The 7,765-nt window shown below is 38.2% G+C and overlaps 1 long non-coding RNA gene across 1 annotated transcript; it reads left to right on the forward strand.

Annotated features, from left to right (window-relative positions):
• The first annotated feature begins 318 nt into the window (after positions 1-318).
• Positions 319-3,738, forward strand: LOC127016236 (uncharacterized). Its single transcript, XR_007766458.1, has 3 exons — positions 319-380; positions 2,158-2,210; positions 3,650-3,738. It is a non-coding gene; the product is annotated as an uncharacterized LOC127016236 (long non-coding RNA).
• Positions 3,739-7,765: the final 4,027 nt, after the last annotated feature.

Consider the following 7,765-nt stretch of genomic DNA (forward strand, 5'->3'; position numbering starts at 1 on the left):
CATACAGCTGGTGATCTGCAGCCGCACAGCTCGGTGCGCGTTCCTGAGTGTATCGTGCCTGAGGCAGGAGGTTGCAGAAACCAGGAGTTCCCATTCTTTGCATGACAAGAGGTGTTAGTGTAATGCGATGTGAATATGGGATAGGTGCTGGTTCACTCATCTAAGTTCCTTAATTAAGACTGTCTGTCTGTAGTAATCTTTCAGAGCAAGGTGCTGAGGCAATTAATGGTCACAGACCTGGATTCAAACCCTATTGAGCTTGTGCAGCAAGTTGAATGGCAGTGCTACCAGAGGGTTTTCTCATTTCAGAGGATTCGTTATGTTGGGCCAAGGGAGGCTGAAAAAAATGGCCTAAGCATCTTTCTGCATTTTGTACTCAGGTAAAGTAAAATGTGATCTTATTTCTGAGAGCCTTTTTTGGTGGAACGATGAGCTGTAGGTCCTCCTTGAAAACCCATGCCTTCAACATGGGCTTTTTAACTTAAAGAGGGAGTACATCTGCTTTAATGTAATTTTAATGGGATGCATTAAGAAAAGCAGTTTCACAGGTGGTTGAGAAGTAATTAACATTTGGCTACTGCAAAAACTCACATTAACAGAAGTTTGCTTAGAGGCATATCCAAAAGTAAGCAGGACAACCGTCAATGCCGAGTGTACTTCTCTGGCATATCATAGCACATGATGAGGCAATAAATGTATTTTGTAATGTCTTACTTGTTTGATATTGATGTAATTTACTTTACAGCCTACTATTTTACGGTACTTAATATCAAATCGCACATCAATATACAGCAGCAAAATCTGAAAATGACATAATAAAATACGAGCTGCTGTGAGATGTATCATAAAGATGACACAAAATGATGTGAAACAAATAATATTTTAGAGTAGAATTACCCAATTTGCTAGAGATGTTTACTAGAATACCTTCTCTGCATTGATTGTTCACATCCCAGATACTTCATATTATAAATTATGGTATATAACATAATATGTTTTCCAAACCAGAGACCTTCTGGTACTTCTGGACTGTTTCTTGGAAGATTTTCCTTTGTGTGATTGATTTTAAACAAGAAAGGAGATAAAACCCTGTTATTAATCACTTGAAAGAATTACAATGCGGAATAGTCAAGGTTCTTTCAGATTTCCTTTTCTTTTGTTATTCAGATGGGGGAAAGTTTACTAGGATTCTTCTATCATTGCAAAGAAAACCTCTGCAAATCCTCCCCGCTGCCCTCCCGCCCCCCCAAAAAAAGGAAACAAACAAACAAACAAAAAATATTCAGAACAGAGAAAGGAAAGAAGGATTTTGGGCAGAACAGAAATTCAACAATTTGACAATTGTACGTGTGAAAGAGTGTTGAGTAAGAATCATAAAGCCTTGACTAGAATATAGTAGTCTGTATGAAAAGTGGTATTTTACTTAACCAACAGTCTTGAAATGATTGTCAGTCCTGACAGTATTTATGAATAGAGCTCATACAATTCCATTTTTCTCTGGTTATGCCTCCATAAAACTTTCTTAATCAGTGGAAATTTCACATGTGGCACTGCTGCAATAAATTTTTGAAATGGTCAGTTAAATGAAGCCATTCTCTGTAAGCATTTCTCGTATGTCTTATCCTCTCAATGAGGATAAGAACAACTTATAAAATATCATAAAATATTGTATAGAATTGTTGCCTGGTACAAAAAAACTAAGCAGCCGTGTTTTATTTTCTAGGCAGAGTATGTAAAGTTTCCAAATTATTAAAAGCTTGCTTTGTAATTCCGTCTAAATCTCCTGTTTTACATTTTGTTTTGTAAGAAATCTGAAGTTACTGTAGCCCCCAGCTGTAGTTTACTAAAATATTTTTCAACTGGTAAATTGTTGTGGGGTTTCTGAATGCAAGAACCACGATAGAAAAATCTTCCATTTGTTTTAGAAAAGAAAGAAAACACACTTTGTGGAATAGTGTGTCTAGTATTTTTTGAATATGCTATGTGACTGGAGATAAATTTATAGCATATTACACTCCAAGGGTTTCATTCAGACTCATGCTGGTTTTTTATGGCTGTAGATCTCACTGGGTTGCTTCTGTGGTGGCTATTTCTACCTGAAGTTGCATGTATTTTTTCAGCTTGTTCTACCAGTTTCAGCTTTTGCATCTTAAACAGGTCCAGTAGCTATGACAAAGGAAGAAATTACACCTCATCAGGATGAAGTGCTGGTGAGTTTTCTTCATAATGTAGGTGCTTTTCATTAAAAGCTAGGCTTCCTCCTGCCATGTTCTCTTTCTCCAACTGTGGAAATAAGGCAATGCTTATAAAAAGAGCAGAAGATACTCAAGCAGCTGAAAACATAGTCCCTCCTGTTCATACTTCTAATTTGGCTTTTGATTTCCTTTACAAGCAAAATTATATCTTGGCTGAGGAAAATACAGAGGAGATATTAGAAAGCAACCGAAATCTGAGAAGATCAAAAAACATGACAAGCTTGTTTTCCTAAAATCCACATTCTGATGTTAACATGGTTCTTTTTAATCTGCAGGAGTTAAGTCTTGCAAAACAACATTGTGCTGTGACATAGAAACACTTTCAAAGTGTTATATTGTTATGCAGCAATACATAAAGTGCTTTCTATGACATTATTTTATAAAGATACCTTACTAACTCTTCATACCCAGTTTCTCAGTGTATCAAACTGTTACTTTGTTCAGCTGATAACACTTGATTTGTTCAATTTTGTTTAGCAAAGCTTATAGAAAAACAGCAGAAAATTCTGATACAAGAAAATAAAGATGAATTGCTGAATATTAGAGAAGCACGTTCTTCTGCCTCCGGCAGTAGCTGCCAAGCTGGAGAGCTGTCCCATCTCCTCAATTAGATTGAGGCTGTATTGGTGCCTGATTACCACTAATTAAGCATTTAAAAAGTTTCACTTAGGTTGGAGCTTCAGGCTACAAATGAAGGAAAACATGCACGGTTCAGTGTGCCTTAACAATCCTGTGGACAGATATTATTAACTCCTTACATTATCAATTCATATTAGACAATCTCCTGAAGAGCTGCTGGTCAGTATTTATATATGCCCCATTATATCTTTGCAAATTAAATCACAGGCACAGATAGTAAGTGCTGAGTAAATAAATAAAGGAACAACATTACTATTTAGCTGTCTATTTTTCAGTTACATTCCTACTTGCATGTGTGTCTTGCTCAGCTAATAAATGAGAAATCCATAGGATATTCCTTATTCTCTACACCTTTTAAATATGGTAAGAAATAAGTTTATTTGCAAGTGAAGTAGTTCTGCTAGCACACTCCAAACATTCAACAGCAAATTATTAATTCATCATCATATCTATAAAAAAAGCCCCAACACTCAAATAAAAATTCATGTCAGATTCTCTGTAACACTACTTCTGGGAAAGAAACTCTCTCTCTCTTGCATTGAAGCTGTTATTTAACTGCACACCAAGTCAGTTCATGGTCTTCTCTTGCAGCCTCACATATGTGTTGAACAGGAAATGCAAAAACATTGAAATAAGCTCAGTGGGACACTGTGTGTCTCAAAGAAGATGATCAAGCACCAAAAGCAAACCTCTACTGTCTTTGCCAAGACAAAGAGAAGGAGCTAGCTTAGAATGACTTCTCTCATCCCTTGCAGGAGCCATACAGGAGATATAAAGGCCTTATAATTGACACAGTGGAAGAACAACGAAGAAGTGTAAGGCATTTGTAGAGGAGCCTGGTCTCTGCCCATCGTGCTGAGCATGACCGCCTCTTCTGCAGGCACCGGCAGAGCCATCCTCGCTGTGTCCGGCACCTGGGAAAGGCAGCCAGAGTGGTGGTGAGTATCCTCTACAACTCGTGGCCTTAAGTGTAGGGCAACCTCTGAACTTTGCAGAGGGCCTCTCAGTCCTATTCTACACCGCTGTTCATCAGCTTGAATGTAAACTCCAACAGGAAACCGTGGGAAGATTTAGATCACAGCTTGCAGTCAAGAATAGTTTGGTGAGACCAACTGTTGTGAATTCAAGTATCTTAAAATCTGGTGTGGCTTGTACTGTATGATGTTACAAATATTCTGAATATGAGTGCATGCTGTCACTGCTTTAGTGTATGTTAGCTATAATATGTCTTATTTTGGTACATAATTAAACAAAAAAAATTGTTTAAAGCAGACAGAAATTAGAACAGTATCTCTGACTGTACTTGTATCAGTACAAGTGAAACAATCTCTAGTCTGTGAAATGTACAGAAGCAGCCCTTTTAATTGATTAGTATAATACGGTTGATTTATTAATATTTGTAATCAGTATTGTTTTCTAGCAGCCTCTAATGTGGAGCGCAGTGTGCCTAGTATCTTTTGCCTACAAATCCGATTCTCTTGTTTATTAATACAGAGCCTACGTAGGCCAGATTTCATATTGTTGCATTGCTATACTCTGCTGCTCAAGCAATGGTGCATAATCAGAGAGTTTTACTCTTAGATTTCTCCTGGCAAAGCAGGAGCAGTACATGGGGGATGGTGAATGCCTTCAAATACATCTCACCTGAAAGCAAGCGGCAGCCCTTTTGCACCTGATCCTCGTGCCTGCAATCTGATCGAGGTCAGCACTAGTGGAACCAGCGGGGGCTGCTCTTTGCAGGGACTACGGATATATTCAGTACATACTCACTGTGCTTTTCCACTCCCCTGGATGCCCAGCTGAGATATTAAGAAGTAATCTCTGGGCAATTGCCAGACAGGATATAGTTTGTTTCCTGGAGATCAATATCCTAGGCTGGAGGGACTGCGCTAGTGGTGCAGTGCTTCTGCATGAGCGCAATTAATTACATAGGTGAGCCCTGTGTTTAGACACTCTTTCATCCTTGATCTGCCTAACAGCCTCTCTGCTAGGGATTATCCTCCCTCCTCACTGACTAATTTGACAACAGACTTTATCTGTGTCCTTTGAGATAAAGATGAGAGACACAGAGCTGTCTATCGGCGTTCTGAGTTTTGTAGTGTTTTTAAAAAAATGCCTTTATAATGTAAACTCCATTATGAAGGATACAAAGGAAGCCCCCACTGCAAGTATTCTAATCAAAGGAGAACTCCCCTGGTGCTACTGAGGACAGAAATTGTGATGAGCTCTGTTCTGCTCTAAATTACTAATTGACTTTTTCTAAAGAACACCTACTAGGAATCTTGAAGTTTTATGGCAAATGCTAAACAGCAGCTGTTTTCTAATTGTGCTTCCCATTCTATACTCCTCGCAAATTTCTCTTTTGAATAATAAGCTGGAGACACTTCCAGTTAAAAGCAGTGCAGATCAGAGGAAACTATGTTAATGTAAGAGGATAGATCTTAAGCTCAGAAAAGCCATGAAATTTATGGATGAGTTTTAATAATTCTCTCTTGAAGGTTCTTTTATATGTTGGTATTTCCATGGCTTGTTTTATGGCATGAGAGGCTGACATGCGGTTGTGAGCATCCCATGATGAATATCTGCTTATCAGCACACAGAGGAAGTAATTACAGCATTAATACTGAGTTTTATGTCATTAAATCATTATTTGGATCTAAGCATAACTTACATTTAAAAAATATCATTATCATTAGCGAATCATCATTGATGATCATCTTGATAATTCAAGAAAATTACTGGTAACAAGACTTTCTTCTGGACAGAATCGGGCCCTTTGTGCCACATTTTCAAGTGGACAACAGCTGCTATGTATAGGCAAGTAGACATGCACGCTTCTTTGCCTACATTTTTAGTATCTTTCATTTTACTTAGCCAATTCACTGGCTTGTGTGGGCCAGTGTAGAAAGGCATATATATTTCTTACCCCAGAGCACACATTTTATGTACAGTTGATACCAAAAATTTTGTATTATTCCAGAATAGATGTATGGTGTTATTCTTTGGTGTTAATACTGGCTAGGTGCTTAAAAAATGTAGAGATAGAAAAAGAGTCAAAATGCTGGTGGGAGGAATACTTAAAAACAAAAGATAGGAAAGAAGAAACAGGTTACAATTTTGAAGATGGTCTCTCTGAATAATTTATTTAACACTTTAAATAGGTGGCCTGATTTTCAGCTCTGTCAAGCTGGTTTAGATATCACAGTATAGGTTTAGGAATGTAATTAAAAGTTTCATTAGTATTTTTGTATAGCTCCAAAAAATATTTTTGGGGAAGACAAAGGTGGTTGCAGGGGCAAGTACTCCTGAATATTATGTTTTGATCAGTATAGGATTTTGAGCCAGATGAATCAGCCATGACATCCTGGATCAAGTTTAATCCACTAAAGTGCTATACCAAAAAGCTGGTTTTAGGTTTCAAAGTGCTAAAGTGAAAGATTTAACAAAAGAAAATCTTGATGCCATTATTTATACATGGGCAAAACATAAACTTGCCTGAGATGGCTGGTTCCAGCAGTGACTGGTAGACGGGAACGTTGCGGAGACTGAACCGTATTGTCTTTATGGACAGCCTGAATTCACCGTGCCCACAAGCCTGTTCTGCACTTGCCTCAGACAACAACAGGACCATTTGCTAAGGAGACCGTTCTGTCTTGTTCTCTCAGTGGTCTGTCATGTGGTTCAGCTGCAAGGGCAGACAGGATTGAGTGGTTAAGCCAGATGTGCAGGGTGGATAAATAGGCTCCGGCATGCGGGGCACTCCCCGTGGTGCATCAGCTACTGCATCACCCTGGACCTAAATGGTGAGGAATGCTTCAGGATGTACGCCGCACAGGCAGCTGGCCAGCTTAGCTTTGGGGCTACTCTTACGCTGCCATCTAATTATAACTGGAAACGGTCTCCGTTGAACCATGTCTGATTGGAGGTTCAGTGAACGCAGTGTGATAAATTGCTGCTAGGTTAGGGGTCTGGCATCTTTAACATTTATCCACCTTGGTGTGAACGACTATAAAAATCACAAGGCAATGAGGGCTCTGGTTTCAAAGGGGACTGCCTGCATGAACAAGGCATGCAGGACCTGCCTCTGTGTGAACTTTTGAGCGAGGAGGCATTTTATATTAAATTGTCTTTTCCATCATCTAATTTTCTTGCCTTGGGAATTCAGTTGTGAACTGACCCCAGTCCATCATGCTATACATAAATTACTAACAGAACTTTGAAGTTCTTTCCACATTTAAAGAGAAGGTTCAAAAGTATATCCTGAAGGGATTCTGGAGAGATGTTTTGAAAATTAAAGGAAAAACCAGGCAAGAGTTTCAATATCCAAGTGAGTCTTGTATCAAGAAGGACAATATTAACAGTGATTCAGAATATCAATCATGTCAAAATGTGCTAATAGGCAAATCAGCCTCCCTGCACAGTTATATATGGGTATGTATTTATTTATAGATACGTATGTGCACTTTTGCATGTATGCAGACAAGTATATAAACAAAACCTGGGTATTTTTTTGTTATGGGAACATTAATATTTGAACTCTTTCTAGCTTGTAAGTATACGGAACTTGCTAAATAGCTATTTTCCCCATGTAGGTAATGGCTTTCAGTTATGCCATCCTAACAATGATCCCCCATCAGGTTTTACACAAACAAGTCATCACACATTTTGTAACAACTTCTAAAATATAAATTATTTACAAAAAGAATGATTATTGCTTAGGTGGGTGACTCCAGTAGCTCAAAAATACTTTAATAACAGAAATAAATAACTCATGCACGTTTCTTTTTACATCTGTTACTATGAAATCCTTTAATATTCAGAGTAAACATATTTTAGGGACTGTTGGCATTTCTTGAATGTATGTAGGATTA

The sequence above is a fragment of the Gymnogyps californianus genome, chromosome 4 (assembly GCF_018139145.2).
Source record: "Gymnogyps californianus isolate 813 chromosome 4, ASM1813914v2, whole genome shotgun sequence".
In the NCBI taxonomy this organism is placed as follows: Eukaryota; Metazoa; Chordata; class Aves; order Accipitriformes; family Cathartidae; genus Gymnogyps; species Gymnogyps californianus.